We start from the raw sequence: 23178 nt of genomic DNA, 5'->3' as shown, positions 1-23178 counted from the left end.
GCGCCAAGAGGGGGCCGGGTTCCACTCCCCCATTGTAGAGAGTGAGAGAGAAGTAACAGGGAAGCCTCTCTCTCCACCCCAGCAGGTCAGTGCTGTGTGCTTGACGGGGGAGAGGAAGCAGCAGCCTGTCCCCTCTTTCTCCCTGTGTGTGGGTGGCCTGGCCACGCCTCCTGAAATTGTCCACGCCCCCTAATTTTACCGTGACCGGGCTGAACTGTCAGCGCTCCCCCTGATGGGGGCCATGAATGTAGATATAAACTGTATTATAATGTTCTGTGTCTCATCTTAGACAATAATTGATCCATTCTTGGCTTGATAAGGTGTCCAAAGACTCACATGTTTCATGTATATTTAATAAACAAGAATCTCAATCCCAGAAATCGTTATGCCGGTTATTACCAGCCATCTGCAGGGGCATCTGTGCAGCGTCCCTGTGACATATACCTATAAATACATACATTATTCATATCAGTATACGCACGGCTGCTGAAAATCCTTGACTGCTGAAGTGACCTTTTTTTAAAATAAAAGATATATATATTTTTTCTCCTGCCCTTAAATAGACAGTGTCCTTGTAGCAAAACTGTAATGCATATTATACTGACAGCAGGGGGCGTGGCTAAGATGACGTGTTTGCACAGGTCACACCCCCATCACGCCCCTTTTACGTCCCAATGGTGCCACACAGCCTGTTTTCTGGAAAATAGACAAATATGGTATAGCTGCACAGATCCTTATAGCCCACAGTACTGCACCGACCTACCATATACTTGTCATTACACATTACATTATCACAGCTATTTAACCATTTGGGTGCCAACATCTCTGTGAGAGATGTGCAAAATATCCTTTAAAAATACCAGCGTCACTCACATTTGTTATATAGATTCAAATAAAAAATGTTGCGTAAAAAAAAATATGTTTCCTAAATAAGGCAAAAATTACAGGTCATTATGATGATAGAAATGTTTGCTTGGTAATTTTTACACCTATTTTGACAAATTCACTTGGCACTCAAAGGGTTAACACGTGAATATGGGTCAGACCAGTACAGTAGTACAATGGGAAACACTCACATTAGTGGGAAATAACACATCAGACACTGATCGGCTTGTCAGGCTTTTTATTGTTGACAACAACAGATTCATATAGAGGCCGCTCAGCGACCAAATTACTCCCCAGAAAGTGTAAGCAAAATGATGCTTCAGACTTGCTGGATATGGAGAAAGGGAGTTGTGAAGACAGAGATTGGGGGTAGGGGGATTACCCGTCAACGGGACAGGTATGGGTAGGGGGATGAGCCGTCAACGGGACTGGCTTAGGTAGGGGGATGAGCCGTCAACAGGACTGGCTTAAGTAGGGGGATGAGCCGTCAACAGGACTGGCTTTAACAAACTTGCACAAACTGTAATGATTTAGTTTGCTGCAATATAATAACAGTGACACAAGTCAAACATTAACGATAAACAATTTCCCAGGTTATGGGATGAGAGATGTTATATTAAGGACTCAGTGAGTCCGATGTCCAGGATCTTCATTAAATGTCCACCCTGGGCATCCCGTCCTCCTCGTACTGGCAGAGGAAGCCAACGGATACAGGCTTGATGTAGACGACCGTCCTATAAAAAAAAACGTTGATCAGTGACTGTTATTGTGAAGACACAAACGTTTTCCATGTACAAGTCATCTCATTATTCCCTGGCCTGCTGCTATCTGGCGCCTGCACCATGTTACTGCAGGCTTGCCTACCCTCCCGGAATGGCCGGGAGCCTCCCGGAAATCGGGTCCTTCTCCCGGCCCCCCGGGAAGGTGGGCAAGTCTCCCGCATTCTGGGATTTGCCCCGCTCCATCCTTGCCCGCTGGTTAAAATTACATGAAATCGCTGGTACGCGGGGAGGGGGCGGGGCTTAAATGACGCGATCGCGGCATTTCGCGTCATTTCGCGGCATTTAAGCCACGCCCCCTCCCTCTCGGCCCGCGAATCACGGAGGTTTTCGTCATGGGGGCGGGGCCAAGTGATGTCAGCCTTGCTCCCGCCCCCCTGATGTGTTGCCTCTCCGGGCTTCTCCCGGAAAGGTGAAGATAAAAGTAGGCAAGTATGTGTTACTGGCCCTTACTGACTACATTTATCTGTGTGATTCCTCTTTGGACCAATAAGAGCGCTGATGCTGTGGGTGTGACATGACAAGGAAGCCCCATACAGGAAGCCCAGTGCACAGTGATGTGAGATCCCTCTAATAGGGCTACACACCGAGCGATTGTGGCCTATTTTCTAAGTGATCTGACTAGATCGCATAGAAATGAAGTAGGGCCCATATGTGTAGGGCCCATAGCGATAGTGATGTGTGGCCCCGTGTATTGCTATCGCTGGGAGATGTAGATATTGAATGCAGTATAAATCTAGTCATCACTGGTCTATCATACCTCCCAACTTTTGGGGGCGTGACCTCGAGAAAAGGGGGCGCGGCCTCGCGGGATGACGCTGAATAGACGCTGTGCGCATGCTCACAGCGTCTATTCTTGGCAGGCTGGGGGGCTCCCAACTGTCCCCCCCCACCGCGGGACAATGGCGGCCCCGGGCGGGGCGCGGGAACGTCCCCGAATATCGGGACGTTCCCGCGGTGAGCGGGACAGTTGGGAGGTATGTGTATATGGTCATTAGGTCAACACTATTAAGGTTTCCATACATTGGGTCGACCACTGAAGACACATGAAAAAGGTCGACATGCCTAAGGTCGACAGGACCTATATTTGAGGCGACATGTGCCGACAGGCGGTAGGTAGTTCATTCCCTACCATCCACTAGGGCTTGGAGGGAGAATTTAATACTGCCCTGATGCACGCGAGAAGACGCGGTGCACTCTTTTTTTGTGTCCATGTTGACTGTGCCGACACTCGGGACAAAAAGTTGTGAAAACCCCATTTTTGCCGGTCGACCTTCACAATGCCAACCTAATGATTGTGTCGATCTTTTGACCCTGTCATCTTTAGGCATGTCAACCTTTTTCATGTGTTGACCTAAGGTCGACATACATTGTATGTATACCTGTTTATCGCGTAGAGACAGATCGCTCAGCACCCTGCGCTGTGCTGCACTGTGCTGCGCTGTGCTGCGCTGTGCTGCGCTGTGTGCTGAGCGATCTGAGTGATCTAGAATCATTCAGATCGCTGACAAAAACGCTGCGTGATGTAGCATTTCTCTTCATATATATAGATACTCATTAGTATAATGATACAGATGTAGACCCTTCCATCCTTGGTCGGGGCTCCCCAGCCCCTCCCCGCTGGCGAGCGCCGATGGACAGGGGCTACACTGAACTGGGATGCGCGTGCGTCTCACACGCACGCGTGTCCCAGTCTCTCGGCGAGGACGCTGCGTGTCCCTCCCCGTCTCCGCTTCAGGGAGACGGGCAGGGTTAGGGGGGCGCTCAGGCGGCAAGGGGTAACTGCGGCGATGGGCGGCGACGGCAGGGAAAGCGGCGTTGCCAGGGGGTGCGCGAGCGTCTCGTGCGCTCGGGACCCCTGGTGGGAATGGCGCGATTGTGGGGCTGGCGCTAGAAACGCCAGCCCTGCAAACATGGGCCAAGCCCCATCTGTATATACATGTATGTAATACTAGTAGGATACCAGCCCATCAGCGCTCCGTGTGGTAGACATGTGTAGCGGCCCCAGCTGCAGCAGATGTGGAGATACCGTTTCTACATCACAGCATATGTGTAAGACAAGAGACCTGTAAATCTACCCCAGCAACCAGAGCAGGGAGGACGCGCGTATTGTGCCGGCAACTCACCTGGGGGAGGAGTCACTGCTGGTATCGGAGGATTCAGAGCTGATGCTACTGTTATCAGATGAGGAATCTGAGTGGTCTGTCAGGTAATAGGAGCCACTGGTGGTGGTATCTGTGATGTCATCAGACGATATTGTGTCATCCGTAATGATGGAGGACACTGGGGACTCCTCACGCCTCTGCACCTCACTCTTGCAGGCTAGAAAATGATAGAAACAATCTGGTAGATTGCTATGGGACACATCACCTCTTCAGTGGTAAATTTATAAGTCAGGCCGCCCCTAGGCACATCATTTTTGGCTGCCCCTTGGAGACATTGCGCCAGCTAGAACCCCTTAGACACATTCTGCTATAAACCATAATGCCCATTATACATTGTGCCATACACCGTAATGCCCATTACACATTGTGCCATACACCGTAATGCCCATTACACATTGTGCCACACACCATAATGCCCATTATACATTGTGCCATGCACGGTTATTAATGCCCATTACACATTGTGCCATACACCGTAATGCCCATTACACAATGTGGCACACACCATAATGCCTATTACACATTGTGCCCTACACTGTAATGCCCATTACACATTGTGCCACACACCATAATGCCCATTATACATTGTGCCCTACACCGTAATGCCCATTACACATTGTGCCATACACCGTAATGCCCATTACACATTGTGCCACAAACCATAATGCCCATTATACATTGTGCCATGCACGGTTATTAATGCCCATTACACATTGTGCCATACACTGTAATGCCCATTACACATTGTGCCACACACCATAATGCCCATTATAAATTGTGCCCTACACCGTAATGTAGGAGCCGGACTGGAGGCAAAGCCTGGGGGTAGGCTCCCCTGACAGGGTTTGTAGGGAGCTGACTAGCAGTTAGTCATAGGAGGAGTGCTTAAGGAGAGGGTCATAGGGGGAGGGGCTTAACGGGGTGTTGGAGGGGTTTATAAGCAGGGTTCAGGCAGGAAATAGGGGTCACTGGGAGATTTTCTCAACAGCTAAGCAGCGTGACATCTCCCATGGCTTCCCCAGGCAACGCTGATGCAGAGGTATCCGCTGCGCTTGCTGCCCTCAGGGAGGCAGCTGGCACCAGAGGGACTGAGTGGCTGCAGCAGCAGATGTCAGGTCTGCTGGGGGGAATGGGAGCAGCAACGCAAGAGGCTGCTCCAGCGGGTGCACGGCCTCGGAGGTCCAGGCCTCCGGAGCGCTTTAGCCCATCTGTGTCCCCCAGGGTTCAGCGCCGTTCACGGAGCCCCGTTAGGGACCCTCCAGGCCAGGCTGTGGGCCGGGCACCTTCCGCCCGCAGGACCAGGTGTGGGAGGAATCCAACCAGCAGGCGGAACCCTCCGCGCGGGGGGGATCCCCCCCACGTGCAAGAAGATCCGGCATTGCGTGGTACTGGACCTGGAGCGGTGGGGCATGCGGGGCATGCTGCTGCCCAGCGCGGGGTGAGTCGTGCCAGGGGGGCAGAAGTACAGGCTGAGGACCGCAGGCCTGGTACACGGAGCGAGAGGCGCACAGCTGGCTCCGCCTCCAACGAGGTCACGCCGGCTGGTGCTGTACCTGAGGGTCGGGATGTCAGGAGAAGAGTGATGGCAGCGTCAGCAGATGATGGAGAAATACCTGGTCCTTCCTCATTGGCTGGAGTTCGTCAGGACACTGGACCTGCGGCTGCTGGGTTCACAGCCCCCAGGCAGCCTGGTGAGTCTGTCTCTATGTCTGTTAATGCTTTAGCGCAGAGTCAGGGGGGGGGAGGGTTAGCCCTCCAAGGGGAAATGAGTAGAGGTTTTACTGAATTATTGAGTGGTTTTGCAGATTGGTTGGTGGGTTTGCGGCAGGGGGCGGGGCCGTCCCCGGCGGCAGCATGGGTGCCGCAGAATGCGGGCACACCAGCTAGCATTAGTGTGCCAGTCAGTAATAGTGTGCCGGTTAGCAGTGGGGTGCCGGTTAGCAGTGGGGTGCCGGTGAGCAGCGGGGTGCCGGTACCCGGCGGTGAGCAAAATAGCAGTAGTGCAGGGGCAGAAGGGGGCAGTGTCGGGACGCAGGAGGAGAGTGGAAGGCTCAGTGACACTGCAAAAGGGGAGGTGTATGTATGCTTTGAGGGGCCATTGGGGGCCCACCTGAAGCAGGAGGTGAGGGAGAAGATTTGGAAAGGGGAATACGTTGATATATTTTCATTGCTCCCTTTAGAGCGTTTTAATCTGGATAGGCCCCGTAAGGAGGAGAAGAAGGAGGAGGAAGAACGGCGGCGGTACCGGCTGATACCGCGGTCATTCACGAACTGGCTCCAAGCATTTGCTATTTTAGCTAGTGTGATTGGGGAGAAGGCGCCTGACAATTGTTCAGGCTTGTTTTGTTACATGGATGCGATAGGAGAGGCATACCGTGTGTATGGGGGCTTGGCTTGGCTCAGGTACGATGAGCAGTTTAGGCAGAGGAAGGCTGTTCGCCCTAACATACGTTGGGACCATAAGGATATTGCTTTATGGTTAAAGGTGACGGCTCCCACAAAAAGTGGGCAGCCCTTTCGTGGGGACGGGGGGGGGCCGAGGGAGGCCACAAATGGGACGGCCATGCAGAAGGGACTCTGCTTTGCCTTTAATGACGGGTCATGTCGTTTTGGGGCGAAATGCAAATTTAAACATGAATGTTCCTCGTGTGGAGGGAACCATGATGCAAATAAATGCTTCAGAGGGAAGTCACGGGACGGTAATTCAAAAGGGGGAGACACCGGTTCGGCTGGAAAGGATGCTGGGGTATCTGCGTAGGTATCCTGACCAGCAGACAGCCGTGTTGTTGGAGGAGGGGTTTAGGGAAGGTTTTAAGATACCTTCCGACGTGCTGGTTTCAGGGGGCTTGAGGAGGAATTTGAAGTCTGCAAGGGAGCATCCAGAGGTGGTGCAGGATAAACTGCGTAAGGAGGTGCAGCTGGGTCGTATGGCTGGACCTTTTGGGTCGGCACCATGGCCAGATTTGATAGTCTCTCCATTGGGGGTGGTGCCAAAAAAGGAGGCGAACAAGTTTCGTCTTATACACCATTTATCTTTTCCAAAAGGGGCGTCGGTCAATGATGGCATTGACCCTGACATCTGCTCGGTGGTTTATACATCGTTTGACGCGGCTGTTCAGTGGGTGAAGCGGTTTGGGAAAGGGGCCAGATTGGCAAAGACTGATATTGAATCGGCATTCCGGTTGCTGCCGGTTCACCCAACCAGTTTGCGTTTGTTGGGTTGTTGTTGGGACGGGGAATTTTTTGTTGATCGTTGTTTACCGATGGGTTGTTCTTTGTCATGTGCTTATTTTGAGGCCTTTAGTTCTTTTTTGGAGTGGGTGGTTAAGGATGTCTCTGCGTGTAGTTCAGTTATTCATTACCTAGATGACTTCTTATGTATTGGGCCTGGGGGGACCGGAGTATGTGACTTATTGTTGAGGACTGTTGAAAGGGTGTCGGCAGACTTTGCTGTCCCGCTTGCTCCGGGTAAGACGGAGGGCCCTGCGACTGTGATCAGTTTTTTGGGTATTGTCATTGATACCGAGAATATGGAGTGCCGCTTGCCCGAGGAGAAATTGCTGGGTTTGAAGGCTGAGGTAGGGAGGGCATTGCTGTTGAAGAAGATTAGATTGCGGGAATTGCAATCCTTGCTGGGCAAATTGAATTTTGCGTGTCGCATTATGCCTATGGGCCGCATTTTCAGCAGGAGGCTGGCAGCAGCGACAGCAGGGGTGGTTCTTCCTCATCATTTTGTCAGATTAGGTAGCGAGTTGAAAGGGGATTTGCGGGTGTGGGCAACTTTTTTGGAAGTTTTTAACGGCAGAGCTTTGTGGATGTCAGACACATGCGTCGCTACTGAGCTAGACCTTTTCACAGACGCGGCCGGGAGTGGTGGGTTCGGGGCATATTGCCAGGGACATTGGTGCGTAGGCCGGTGGCTGGAGTCTTGGGTGCAGAGAGGCATGGTTAAAAACTTGGCATTGTTGGAGTTGTTTCCTATCTTGGTAGCAGTAGTTGTTTGGGGGGAGCTATTCCGCAATAGGAAGATTTGTTTTCACTGCGATAATTTGGGGGTTGTCATGGCTATTAACCAATTGTCGGCATCTTCACCGTCAGTGGTCACTGTTTTGCAGCAGTTAGTATTGGAATGTCTGGCTTTGAATTTGTGGGTTGTGGCTAGGCACGTTCCTGGTGTCTCTAACGGCATTGCGGATGCTTTATCTCGTTCACAGTGGGAGCGTTTTCGGGAGTTGGCACCAGAGGCGGACAGGGAGGGGACCGGGTTCCCGAGTCGGCTCTGGGCTCTGCTGGACGGGTAGTCGATCAGCTCATCAGGGAATCCTTGGCCCCGAATACATGGTCGGCATACAATCAGGAATGGCGGAGCTGGTTAGAATGGCGTGAGGTAGTAGGTCTGAAGGAGGATGATGACGAGTTGGCTGTCTTGCTATATATAGGCCATTGTAAGGAGATTGGTTGGTCAGTGGCAAAAATCACGCGCTGCATGGCGGGCTTGGCTTTTGGGTTTCGTGCAGGCGGCAGGCCTGACGTCACCAAGAATTTCCTGATTGCGCAGGCTTTGAAAGGTTGGAGGAGAGGTCATGTCGTACAGGATCAGAGAAGGCCGGTGTCTTTCCAGTTGTTACAGAACATGGGCATGAAGTTAGGGGAGGTCTGTAGTTCCAATTTCGAGGAAAGGTTGTTTGGGGTAGCTTTTTCGCTTGCCTTCTTCGGGGCACTGCGGATTGGGGAGCTCGTGAGTCCAAGCGTGTCCAGGCCGGGAGGTTTGTTAGGAGAGGATGTGGATTTATACTCGGATAGGGTGGAGATAGTGGTGAGGAGGTCTAAGACGGATCAGTTAGGGAGGGGGAAGAAGGTAGTTCTCTTCTCTGTACCAGGGTCGGATATGTGCCCGGTGGCACGGCTGAGGATATTTAAGGAGGTCAGAGTGGGCAGGGAAAGGGATCCTTTGCTGATGCATGCGAATGGATCCTTTTTATCACGGTTTCAGTTCACAAGTGTGTTTAGAGCAGTCCTGCGGACGTTGGGCCTCAAGGGGGAGGAATACGCGGGTCACTCTTTCCGCATTGGGGCCGCAACTGAGGCTGCTAGAATGGGATTTGGGGATGAGTTGATTAAGCGCATTGGGCGGTGGGAATCGTCTCGCTTTCGGTCTTATGTTCGTTTAGGGGATTGTTGAGGTTGACCGTGTTTTTTCTGTTTTAGGGCAGCCTCCGTGCCTGATTTGGATTTTAGGACATTCATATGTCTTTTGGGGAGCTTTACGGGCGGATGTCAGACCGAACGGCCGCCAGCTGGGTTTGGATAGAGAGGAGGCAGTGGTTCGCTGGCTGGGAAAACGCGGTATGGTATGGAGTGGAGTGCTGCAGGAATTTCACCGTTTTGTTCGGCTCGATAGGGTTCCCGACATATTAGTTCTGCATGTAGGCGGGAATGACCTTGGGAGCAGACCATTTAGGGAGTTGATACGGGATATCAAGTTTGATCTCCTACGGTTATGGGCAATGTTTCCGGAATTAATCACGGTTTGGTCAGACATCGTGCCACGCCATTATTGGAGGGATGCGAGGTCGGCTGACAAGCTCAATAAGGCACGGATTAAAGTTAACAGGGCGATTGGGCGTTTTATGGCCAGGAACGGGGCTGTTGTGGTGAGGCACAGGGAACTTGAGTCTGGTGCCGGGGCATTTTGGAGAGGTGACGGTGTGCACCTGAATGCTGTGGGGATAGATGTTTGGTCTTTGGGACCACAAGAGGGAATAGAAACAGCGTTCCGGATGTGGGGGGGGCGCACGGGGTTAAGGGTTTAACCTCGTGCTTTGTGGCGGAGGGGGGTCCTCGAGGTTGGTGGCATTGAGGCTTAATTATGCGGCGGGGAGGGCCCCATGAGGGGGCTGGACTCCCCTGGGTGAGGTTAATTAATGAGCACTGGGTGTGTACAATTGGTGCCCTCGAGCCAATCGCTATCGGCTGGGGGTAAGAGCTCCTGGAAGTGCTTAGAGGTGTGGATATATATTTATTGAGGGCCTCGGGGACCACCTTCCGTGGGAATGTTTTTGGATTATTGTTTAAAATTGTATTGTTCAATAAAGATGGCTGCTGTGGCCAATTTTATCCAACAAGAGAGTTATGTCATTTGTGGGGGGATAGTTGGACACAGCGATTAGACAATACCCTGTCATGTAGGAGCCGGACTGGAGGCAAAGCCTGGGGGTAGGCTTCCCTGACAGGGTTTGTAGGGAGCTGACTAGCAGTTAGTCATAGGAGGAGTGCTTAAGGAGAGGGTCATAGGGGGAGGGGCTTAACGGGGTGTTGGAGGGGTTTATAAGCAGGGTTCAGGCAGGAAATAGGGGTCACTGGGAGATTTTCTCAACAGCTCCCACCCACCCTTCCCTAATTTTTTACAGTTTAGGTAGAATATTTGCTAGGATGTCTTTTTGTCACAGTGGCCTGTGCGGAGGGGGGTCCTCGAGGTTGGTGGCATTGAGGCTTAATTATGCGGCGGGGAGGGCCCCATGAGGGGGCTGGACTCCCCTGGGTGAGGTTAATTAATGAGCACTGGGTGTGTACAATTGGTGCCCTCGAGCCAATCGCTATCGGCTGGGGGTAAGAGCTCCTGGAAGTGCTTAGAGGTGTGGATATATATTTATTGAGGGCCTCGGGGACCACCTTCCGTGGGAATGTTTTTGGATTATTGTTTAAAATTGTATTGTTCAATAAAGATGGCTGCTGTGGCCAATTTTATCCAACAAGAGAGTTATGTCATTTGTGGGGGGATAGTTGGACACAGCGATTAGACAATACCCTGTCATGCCCATTACACATTGTGCCACACACCATAATGCCCATTACACATTGTACCCTACACCATAATGCCCATTACATATTATACCTCATAACTGCTGCTGGACTATGGCTCTGGGTGGGGTACTGAAAACAAGGGGGCACTGTCTTTAGGCGTTGGCGCATTGATGGGGACAGTTAGGCTGCAGATAAGGCAGAGTTGGGGGGGGTGCATCCTTCTGGATGCTGGCGTTGATATTCTGATTGCCTGCATCCTGACAGCCAGTGTACATCGGATATACATACACACACAATATACAGTACATACATATATATGTGCGTGTGTGTATATTTATATATGTCTTGATAAAGTGGTGGTACGTTGACATTTAAGACTGCATTAAGACACACACTGACAGACTGATCCGCTGTCCTGCTGCTCAGTGTCAGTCTGACTGCAAGTTTGATGAGCAGGCAGATGTGCGACAGCAGCACTGGGGGTAGCAGGCGGTGGGGGTAGCGGGCATCGCCAAATTTTTTTGGCCAATTTCGAAAATGGCTACGGCCAGCCAATCATAGCTTGCCACATTATCGCCCCTCCCCCTGGAGCTGGCTGTTATTGCCAGCAGGAGACAGGGGGCAGGCAGTCGCAGGGGCAAATGCAGGATTTTCAGAAGGGGGTTTCCAGAGGGGCGGATCAAAGCACGGAGATGGACACTTAGGTGACCCAGTATATGCCGGGTCAGTTCAAGTATTATAGATAGACCAAACCAAAGTATATAAATAATATATATATATATATATATATAAATATATATATATATACACACACATATATACACTCAGGGGCATCAACAGCAGTGTAGGCCCCTGGGCATACCAATGTATCCTCCAGCGGTAGGGGTGGGGGAAGCTTTGATGTCCCGCGGGTGGTAGGGGGTATTATATCAATCGCTCAGCATGTAGGGCCTGGATCAGTAATTTCCACTAATTACCCCTTTACTGCACAGATGGTGGGAGATGGGGTGGGAGAAGGGGGCATTGGGCTGAATGAAGGGGCCCTGATACATAAATTACAGGGTGGTAGAGGATGATTAATATGCAGAGGAGGGGTGTATAGTGGAGTGGGCTTATTATTCATAATTTTCTGGTGGGAGGACAGCTTGCTTGACTGCAGATATCTCCAGTTCACGGAAATAGATTTCTTAGATTTTAATGAAATTAAAAACTAGATAATCCCCCCTACCAAATGGTATTGGGGACTAGGGGATCATAGTTCAGGAAGCAGAGCAATCTGCCAACGAGTACTGTATATAAAACTACATACCAGGTGTGTGGAGCTGGAGCAGTAATCAGCTGCTGGAAGGCTGATATCTCTGGTTCTGGGAACAGTAGAGACAAGCTACTAGTGTTTTTCAAAGGGGGAGAGTCCCAGCTTTTGGAATATACCCTCAGAAAAACTCTACGTCATACAGAACCTGAAATATCTGACTGGGAAGAGCAATTAACAGGCTTGGATGGGGACCACTGCTTTGAAGTCAGACATCTCCGGTTCCCAAGGGCCGATTTTTTTAATTCTTGTACCCATGGAAAGAGGGGAACCTCAGCTTTCAGGCTAAGGCCCTTAGACCCATGTGGGGTTTTCTGCGTACTCAGAAACCCCCCCCCTGCGTGCGCTACTGAGTCTGACGGCAGAGGAGGACGTCGGAGTCACAGGTGGCGGCGGCCATGCAAAAGAGATTAAAAGGAAAGAAGAAAGAAGATGCAGTTTAATAAAATATTTTTTTTTAATAACAGTTTGTGTTTTTATTTCCTTTACAGGGGGGTCTATAGATACCAGCGGGCGTTTAATGCTCCGCATGTTGGTAACTGTGGTTCTCCCAAGTACCAGCATGTGGGGCAGGCATGCTGGGACTTGTAATCCCACTGTTAAGGATAATATATCTTTTTTAAACCAGTTATCAACCCCACACCCACCACACAGGGGTGCGGGGGGATAGCACCAGGCTTCAGCCCAAGATTAAGGTGGCCTGGAGAGGGGGTATGAATTTAAATTTTTGGGGGGAGGGACCTCCTCAAAAACTCCTGGCCTGGAATGACTAGTTAGGGCCCATGGGACCCCGCCAAGTGTGTCCCCTGGCTATGGCATTACACCTCCTGCTTGTAGAGCCTGGTGCTGGTTCTTCAAATACGGGGCACCCCAACTTGTCCCCAGTATTTTGGGAACCAGGCTGGCTCCAAAAGCCTGTTGCGGGGACAGGGGTGGTTGCGGGTGCCTCACCAGCCATTAACCTTACCGCACAACGCTGGGCTATGGAGGCACCAGCCTCTGGGCTACAAGCCCTGAATGGGGGCCTGCATGTACAGAAGCACTTGTGTGGTTCACAGATCCAAATGGGACCTCTGCTCTTCTCATGGAGCTCTGTGGTGCACCTGCATAGTTATCTGGCTGTATCCCAGGAGCCCTGCTAACACCTGTAATACGGGACAGGACGGCTCCTTCCAGGTACCACTCAGCCTGTGCTGCAGCAAGGGACGGAGCACCCACATAGTTATCTGGCTGTATCCCAGGAGCCCTGCTAACACCTGTACTACAGGACAGGACGGCTCCTTCCAGGTACCACTCAGCCTGTGCTGCAGCAAGTGACCGAGCAGCCGCATAGTTATCTGGCTGTATCCCAGGAGCCCTGCTAACACCTGTAATACGGGACAGGATGGCTCCTTCCAGCTACCACTCAGCCTGTGCTGCAGCAAGTGACGGAGCAGCCGCATAGTTATCTGGCTGTATCCAAGGAGCCCTGCTAACACCTGTAATACGAGTCAGGACGGCTCTTTCCAGGTACCACTCAGCCTGTGCTGCAGCAAGTGACCGAGCAGCCGCATAGTAATCTGGCTGTATCCCAGGAGCCCTGCTAATACCTGTAATACGGGACAGGACGGCTCCTTCGTTCCAGGTACCACTCAGCCTGTGCTGCAGCAAGTGACGGTGCACCCGCATAGTTATCTGGCTGTATCCCAGGAGCCCTGCTAACACCTGTAATACGGGAAAGGACGGCTCCTTCCAGGTACCACTCAGCCTGTGCTGCTGCAAGTGACGGTGCACCTGAATATGCATGAGTCTGATCCACCAGCCACTCTCTCATAGCGTAGCTGGAGCCCTGCCAATCCACTGTGGGCTCCAGCACGCACGCACGCACACACACACACACAAACACAAACACAATATTTGTTTTCTTTTTTTGTTAAGGAGGAGGGCGGCATTATCTCTAACTTTGTTGTAATGAACTTACGCCTCTGCACCTGGGGGAAGCTTACCTTCACTGATCAGGTACTCCAGAAGCTCTGCCACGACTGCCGCCGCGTCCTCTGTGACCAAAGTAGTATCCGGCTCAGTGGGAAGTCCGCCAGAAACATTGGGTACGGGAGGCTGCACGCTGGTGCAGTGCTTGGCCTCTCCATTAAGCCTCGCAGACTTGCCAGGCTGTAAGGACCAGAGGAAGAGACATCATGAGCTGTGACTACAGAACTCTCCGCAGTACAAGCACTTTCTACCATGGAAGCAATAGAACAGATCAGGGCAGTGGAACCAGCTGTAACGTCACCATTGTGAATATATATATATATATATATATATATATATATATATACATATATAGTAGACGATATGGCGTGCACACACTCTCTCATTCATTTGCCGGGGTGCCCGCTCCAATAGAAAGGTATGCAGTCACGAAAAAAGCTGCACACACCGGACTTGTCACAATGAAAAAACTTCAGCCAACCATATAGGTTATCAGCAACGTTTCGGGATTTTATTTCCCGTCCTCAGGCTTATACAAGTGTATATCTGGTATACATTAGGGAGGACACTGTCCTCACCCAAGGAGGCACAGGAGCCAGTACATCACTGCAAGGATTGCAGCGCTAAGACCTGAGTGACAGGTCCTTTCTCCATTATATATATTGCAAAAATGAGGTTGCCTGGCAATCATGCAATTGGCCATCGATAGTGTTAAACTATGCAATGGATGTCCATCGATACTTTTACCTATTGATTGTCATTCATTGGGGGAGATTCTCTAAGCTAAAAATGCGGTAAAAACCCAGATACCGCATTTTGGGATGCTATAAGCATCCCCCCGCCGGGTTCAAAATCTGACGATGCCTCATAGAAGCCAATGGGCTTCTACCGCAACCCTCCGCCGCCACGCGCCGACCCTCCACCACCCCGCATCGCCCCCTCCCTCCTTTCCTGTGTCCGGGCAGCACAGAGCTGTGCTGCCCGGACCTGTGACCTCCTCCCTGCACTATGATCCTCTTCCGGGTGCAGGGAGGTGGAGAGCCCGGCGCAGCAGCAGCGCCGGGTGTGTGAGCCTGAGGGAGGGGGGAGCCGCCGGGACCTGCTGGGACCCGGCGACTCTCACCGCAAAGGACAGCTTTTAACGCAAGAGCTGTCCTTTGCTATAATTATCACATATGTTAGAACATATGCAATAATTATAATTGCGATGGGCGGCGAAGGGGGGCGGAGATTCTTAGAGAATCTCCCCCATTGTGTTTGAATACGGGGTGGGGCTTTGCAGCTGTTAGGGGTGGAGCTATGCTAGGCACTTTAAAAAAAACAAAAACAAAAGGAAAACATCAGTTTTGCTGTGCCATCGATGGAGGGAACCCATCTGGTTGTCCCCCATCGATGGCAAAAGTATTCAGCTGCTGCAATCTGAGCTCTCAGGTGATTGGCAGATAATTGGCAGCACGCCAAAAGGAGAATAGTTACATTTGCAGAACTACAGGGAGAATGGATGGCCATCGTTGCCATTGCCATCGATAGTTGCCATCGATGGCAATTCTGCAACTGGCCATCGAAAGTGCTAAACTATGCTATGGATGACCATCGATATTTTTACATATCGATGGTCATCCATTGTGTTTGTTTGATTGGCCTGTGGGCCAATCAAAACACGGGGGTGGGCTTCACGGGTGTCGGGGGCGGAGCTATGCTCCGTGTCCCGGCACTTAAAAAAACAAAAACATCGTTTTGCTGTTCCATCGACGGAGGGAAACCATCTTATTCTCTCCCATCGATGGCTAAAGTATTCGACATCGGCCATGAACCATCGAGGATTTCGAATCATCGATGGTCAATGGCCATCCCTAGCAGGTAAGAAGCAATAACTCCTGTATAGGAGGGAATCCACATTACATGCAATGCTGACATATCTGAGCTCACAGAACACATGGGATAGACATGGCAAAGAGGCAAAACTCAAACTTGTCTACTCTTCCAGATAGGCCAGGAGACTCCCATAAATCCCTTATAGCCCCCAGGACAGCAGGTAAGTCTCCCGCAATGCCTTGCCCCTCCTGCCAGCACTTCCCCACTTAGTCTGCTGAGCCCCCTTACCCATGTAAAGTGGGTGGGGCAATGACGTGATACATACCTTCAACTTGACCCAAACAATCAAATGCTCTATTCTTGAATGACCATCGGTGTGGTTGCGGTATCGATGGTGATATTGCTTGTAGTCATCGATGGTAGCCATCTACAGTGTGTAACTGTGGTTTCACCAACCAATGGTCATCCCTTTTATGTGACAGACTGGCTCATGGACAAATCAGTACCATGGGCAGGGCATCACAGGTGTTATGTTGCACCATCGATCGATGGCAAACCATCTGATTCTCCCCCATCGATGGCAAAAATGTTTTATTCTACATCAGCCATAATCCATCAATCACAATGAATCATCGATGGTTGTTGGCCATCCTACTCTTATTTTATGGTTGCTATCACCTTTCTTAACAAGTAACTAGTTAAACCTAGGTGACAGCAATCATAATATCAGAGGGGAGCCCAGGAACAGAGCATTGAGTCCCTCCTGGAATGGGTCATGTTGGGAGAAACCCCCCTCTTACATTCTGCGTTTCCCCTGGTATGAGGGTCACCAGCAGGGGTGCCAGATCATCACTTTAATAAGTGCACATATGAATTACACAGGTCCCAGGGGTCAGAGGTCATACCAACTGTCATTACATCCAATAAACAGTCAAGATTTTTTCACACAGTTTCTGGGACTAAACTTGACTGCTCATTGGACATAATAAAAGTTGGTATTAACTCTGACTCCTGGGACCTGTGTATTTCATATGTGCGCTTATTACAGGGATGATCTGACAACCCTGGTCACCATGGCGCATGGGCAGTTAGTGGCAGTTAGAGTCAGGCAGGAGGCAGCACCTGGCAGGAGAAGGAGCACACTGCACACAGCCAAACATGGGAGAGGGGTCTCCAGATGGGACCGTGCGACAGCAGCAGAAGTGCTGCCGAACTACAAAGCCCAGCAAGGTGGGGTGATAGACGCTTCAGTGCTGATAATGTGAGATCCTGTGAGGCTAATGGTGAAATGTGAGTGTTACTACACAACATGACCACATTATATACCCCTAATGCTACATCCAGGGAGCGTCACCCACTCATGTACCCCTAATGCTACATACAGGGACCATCACCCACCCATGTACCCCTTAATGCTACATCCAGGGAGCATCACCCACCCATGTCCCTATCATGCTACATAAAGGGAGAGTCACCCACCCATGTACCCCTAATGCTACATAAAAATAATGTGCCATCTGGTGGTCGCCAGTATGCAAAACACTTTAATTCCCCCTATAGAGGTGAAGAGCAGTGTTCCCCCTTTTTTGTTACATGGATGTTCAATACAAGTAACAAAAAAAGAAAGTAAAGAAATTAATACACATTGAAAATAACAATACAATATACCTATCCCCCATATTTAGGCTACAGAACTGGACAAATCACCCCCATATCTTGCCCAGAAACGCCCAATATCAGGTGAGCTCCCTCTATTGGGGCCTGTGATAATCCTCTATATGTTATGTACAAACCATAAATATAACAGCGCACTTACCTTCCTGCTGGGTGCAGGGATGCACATTTTACTGCACAGACAGCCCATTATGTCACTATATTAGGCAAATAATCCCAAAAATTAGAGATAAAGCACACCAGAAAAAATAAGCTTCTTCTCCTGGTGCTGCCAGAAAGTCTTCTGCCACAGGGCCCTTGTGATGTCATAATGATGTCATAAAACAAGATGGCCGCTATGCAGATAAAATTTAAGAGTCTCATATTGTGTTTATGGATAAGTGGTGCAAACCTATGGATTTACAATTCAGCGGTTTGGAGAGTAATTGGCGGGTGGATGAAGGCGATATGTGACCATTTTAATAAAAATTTGTGGTACTCTTTACTTAGTTGGGCGCCCGTCGCGGGCATCGCGGGTACATTTATGTCTGGCCGCGACGCGACCGACGCGATGCCCGCGATTTCCCATTGAAACCCATGTTAAACATGGAAATCGTGTCGGTCGCGTCGCGGCCGGCCATAAATGTACCCGCGATGCCCGCGACGCGATGCTCCCGATTTGCCATAGGAATCAATGTTAAAAGGCCCGATGGACACGATTTTACTGTTAAATGCCTCAATGGACCCGATTTGGCCATAGGAATCAATGTTAAATGGGCCACAGAGGCCAAATAAGCACAATTAACCCTTAAATGTCCCCCCAAATTTTTAACGCCACCCCACGATCCACGCCAACCCGAAGCGTGGCGAGCGCAGCGAGCCCGCGAGGGGCGGCGGTACGCGTCCTCCGACCTTTTCATGCCCTACTATCCACTAGGGCGTGGAGTGAGAATAGAATAGTGTGGCGAGCGCAGCGAGCCACCGAGCCCGAAGCGTGGCGAGCGCAGCGAGCCCCGCGAGGGGACGCGGATACCTTCACAGTTATGCGCGTCCCCTCGCGGGCTTCACAGGTGTCCGTGGCGATGCGGACACCTGTGAAGCCCGCGAGGGGACGCGTCTACCTGTGAAGGTATCCGCGTCCCCTCGCCACGCTTCGGGCTCGGTGGCTCGCTGCGCTCGACACACTATTCTATTCTCACTCCACGCCCTAGTGGATAGTAGGGCATGAAAAGGTCGGAGGACGCGTACCGCCGCCCCTCGCGGGCTCGCTGCGCTCGCCACGCTTCGGGTTGGCGTGGATCGTGGGGTGGCGTTAAAAATTGGGGGGGACATTTAAGGGTTAATTGTACCTATTTGGGCTCTGTGGCCCATTTAACATTGATTCCTATGGCCAAATCGGGTCCATTGAGGCATTTAACAGTAAAATCGCGGTCAATCAGCCTTTTTAACATTGTTCCCTATGGGAAAATCGCGGTCATCGCGGTCATCGCGGGCATCACGGGCATCCCGATTTACCCGCGATGCCCGCGATGACCGCGATTTTTACCCCCGACGCCCGCGATTTCAATCGCTGGCGCCCATCTAGGTAAAGAGTACCAAATTTGTTTTTATAATGGAGGAAAGTTTTATGTCCTATTGACAACAATGTTATTGTACATGTTGGTAATTTACTGATATATTTTGTGTATAAAAGCTTATGTCCAATTCTTACTTCCCTGCTAGTGGGTATTACTGTATATATCTCAGTGTCTTCTAACCATAACATAACACTGTCATACACTCGCCTCTATATACTGATAAAAAATTGGGATATGTGTAGCAGTTTTACAGTTGGCAAAAGCAGCAAAAAGTAGGGATAATACAGTTACTAAAAGGGCGACAGAGAAATGGGGGCGTAGCCCGAGACTAAAGGTGCCCATACACTAGTAAGATTTATCTTCAGATCTGGCTGGTTGGTACAAAAACATGGTTATGGATGAGTGACAGTTAGTCAGTTTTCCAGCATTTCCAAGCAAATGGTCAACTGTCATGTGCTCTCATCCATAACCATGTTTTTGTTCCAACCAGCCAGATAAATCTACGTGTGTATGGCCACCATTAGACTCTGTGACTCCTCCCATGAGCTGTGAACCCACCACTATGAGCAGTGACCCCACCCCCTTTTTGGCACATGTATATGCTGTTGATTAAGGAGGTAACAAAAATTATTAGTTTTTACTAATTAGTAATTAATATTTCCCCCATGGTAATTAGTTTTACCATGGGGGCAATATTATTTACTTACATTTCTAATAAAGTTCCTGCCCTTAGTATATGTCGCTGACAATCGCACAGTACCCTGCCTGTATTCATGTGAAATGGGTGTAATTCTCAGTATATGTCGCTGACAATCGCACAGGACCCTGTCTGTATTCATGTGAAATGGGTGTAATTCTCAGTATATGTCACTGACAATCGCACAGGACCCTGTCTGTATTCATGTGAAATGGGTGTAATTCTCAGTATATGTCACTGACAATCGCACAGGACCCTGTCTGTATTCATGTGAAATGGGTGTAATTCTCAGTATATGTCACTGACAATCGCACAGGACCCTGTCTGTATTCATGTGAAATGGGTGTAATTCTCAGTATATGTCGCTGACAATCGCACAGGACCCTGTCTGTATTCATGTGAAATGAATGTAATTCTCAATATTTGTCACTGACAATCGCACAGGACCCTGTCTGTATTCATGTGAAATGGGTGTAATTCTCAGTATATGTCACTGACAATCGCACAGGACCCTGTCTGTATTCATGTGAAATGGGTGTAATTCTCAGTATATGTCACTGACAATCGCACAGGACCCTGTCTGTATTCATGTGAAATGGGTGTAATTCTCAGTATATGTCACTGACAATCGCACAGGACCCTGTCTGTATTCATGTGAAATGGGTGTAATTCTCAGTATATGTCGCTGACAATCGCACAGTACCCTGTCTGTATTCATGTGAAATGGGTGTAATTCTCAGTATATGTCACTGACAATTGCACAGTACCACTTCTGTAATCCTGTGCAATAGATTTAGTTCTCATATGGGTTGAGATCATTTGGTCTACAGCATGATGGTCGACAGTCATTAGGTCAACACCATTAGGTCGACATGGGAAAAGGTCGACATGAATCTAGGTCGACGTGGAAAAAGATCAACATGGTTCTAGGTCGAAACGTCATTAGTTCGACAGGTCATTAGTTGGACAGTGTCTAGGTCGACAGTCAAAATGTCGATATGGGGTTTTTCGCTGTTTTTTTATCCGAATGTCAACGGACACAGTTTAAAGTGCACCGCATCCCCTTGCATCGCTTGCTGTGCTCGCAATGCTTCGGGGATGGTGTCTCGCTGCGCTCGGCACACTATTTTATTCTCCCACCATGCCCTAGTGGATGGTAGGGCATGAAATACTGCCTGGCGGCACATGTCGGCTCAAAACATCGTGAACAGCCCCATGTCGACCTTTTTACTATCGACCGAAACACTGTCCAACTAATGACTTTTCGACGAAGAACCATGTCGACCTTTTCCCATGTTGACCTAATGATGTCGACCATCATGCTATAGACCAAATGACCACATCCCCTCGGTAAATGTCACTGACAGCTGCACAGTACCACTCATGCATTCCTGTGCAATGGGTGTAATTAGCATTATATTTCATTATATTTTGCACAGTACCACTTCATGTAACAATGGGGCTGGTGGAGTATACAGCATTATAGAAGTGGTACTATGCAGCTGTCAGTGGTGCTTACTGGGAATTACACCCATTATACAGGAATATAGAAGTGGCACTGTGTAATGTATAGGAGTATATAGTAAAGTGCTGCTGGTCTGTGGTTCCAGCTCCCAGCTTGGCTTCTGCAGATATCAGCAACACTAAAACTATGGGAGACAGCGGCAGAGATTAACCCCTTCTGTGACAGCTGCACAGGGATCTAGTATCAGGGCTCAATATATATAGCATGCCCCTATATACACAGTCACATACTTCCCAACTTTCTGAAGTCTAGAATAGGGACACTCGCGCGAAGCCACGTGAGCGCCCGGAAAGGGGCGTGGCATATGCAAATGAGGGCACGGCTTATGCAAATTAGGTCGCACCCTCGTTTTCGGCCACGAATAGATGCAAACACAGCGTCTATTCTGTGAGATTGGGGGGGGGACTCCCAACTGCCCCCCCGCAGCGGGACACTTCAGGCCGCGGGAGGGACGTTCCCGCGTTTAGGGGGACAGTTGGGAGGTATGCAGTCACTATATACAGAGCACAGCCAATACCACAGTACAGCACAGCACACAGCAGCATGCCCCTATATACACACTCACTGTATACAGAGCACAGCCAATCCCACAGTACAGTGCAGCACACAGCAGCGTGCCCCTATATACACAGTCACTATATACAGAGCACAGCCAATACCACAGTACAGCATAGTACACAGCAGCGTGCCCCTATATACACAGTCACTATATACAGAGCACAGCCAATACCACAGTACAGCATAGTACACAGCAGCGTGCCCCTATATACACAGTCACTATATACAGAGCACAGCCAATACCACAGTACAGTGCAGCACACAGCAGCGTGCCCCTATATACACAGTCACTATATACAGAGTACAGCCAATACCACAGTACAGCACAGCACACAGCAGCGTGCCCCTATATACACAGTCACTATATACAGAGTACAGCCAATACCACAGCACACAGCAGCATGCCCTTTTATCAGAGGCGTAGCTACGGTGGAGCCGGCGGAGCACATGCTCCAGGCGCGGTAATGTCACCAGACGCCGGAGCCGTGCACTCTGCTGCCGGTTCCCCCGACCTGCTCTACCTCCAGGAAGTTTTCTGCAGCAGAAGCCGACTGCCAGCGGCTGACTATAGCACGGGCGGCAGTGACAGGGCCCCCACCCGGCAGCAGCATACCGCCAAAGGAGGAAGTGATGGAGACACAACCCCCCCGCACCCGCCCAGCAGCAGCGCACTGCCTGCTAGGAGCACCATAGTGCCAGCGGCAGGTACAGGGCCAAGTCCCAGCAGCACGGTGCATAGCGGAAGATGTGACAGGAGACGCACAACCCCCACACACATCAGCAGCGCGCTGCCCGCTAATAGGAGCATTATAGTGTTGGCGATAGTGACAGGGTCCCACGCCCGGCAGCAGCTCCAGGCCAGCACTAAGACAGTGGTAAGCTGACTTTTGTTGTTTGTTTGTTATGGTTCTGTGACCAGTGGTTCCCTCAAGTAACTCCCCAAAGATTGCCTGGCACTAAGGGGTGGCAGTGGGGGGACTTTGGGGTATACAGTATATGTATGGAGTCAGTATATTTATGTATATATGGATTGATGGATGTGGGAATCAGTGTATGTATGGACGTATATACAGGATGTATGTACTGTGTTTCTGTATGTATGTGGGAGGCACTGTATGGATGTATGAGGTAGGCAGTGTATGTACTGTATGTTGAAGGCAGTGCAGTGTATGTATGTGGGAGGCAGTGTATGGATGTATGAGGTAGGCAGTGTATGTATGTTGAAGGCAGTGCAGTGTATGTATGTTGTATGTATAAGGAATGTATGTATGTGGGTGGCATATGTATGTACAGTATGTATGTATGCATGTATGTATGTATGTATGTATGTATGAGGAAGGCAGTGTATGTATGAGGAAGGCAGTGTATGACGGGATACCTATGATATCCTGGCTTTTAGAATGCTGGCGGTCAAAAGACTGACCCCGCCATCCTGAA

At 50.1% G+C, this 23178-nt stretch overlaps 1 long non-coding RNA gene across 1 annotated transcript; it reads right to left on the bottom strand.

The window, feature by feature from the left end:
- Positions 1-1121: 1121 nt before the first annotated feature.
- LOC146058961 (uncharacterized) lies at positions 1122-14242 on the bottom strand. Its single transcript, XR_014470063.1, has 3 exons — positions 13931-14242; positions 3791-3986; positions 1122-1619 (listed from the first exon to the last, which is right to left on the bottom strand). It is a non-coding gene; the product is annotated as an uncharacterized LOC146058961 (long non-coding RNA).
- Positions 14243-23178: the final 8936 nt, after the last annotated feature.

The sequence above is a fragment of the Crinia signifera genome, chromosome 2 (assembly GCF_055691185.1).
Source record: "Crinia signifera chromosome 2, ASM5569118v1, whole genome shotgun sequence".
NCBI classification, from domain to species: Eukaryota; Metazoa; Chordata; class Amphibia; order Anura; family Myobatrachidae; genus Crinia; species Crinia signifera.
The sequence above is the reverse complement of the archived record's forward strand: the minus strand, read 5'-3'. Positions and strand labels throughout refer to the sequence as shown.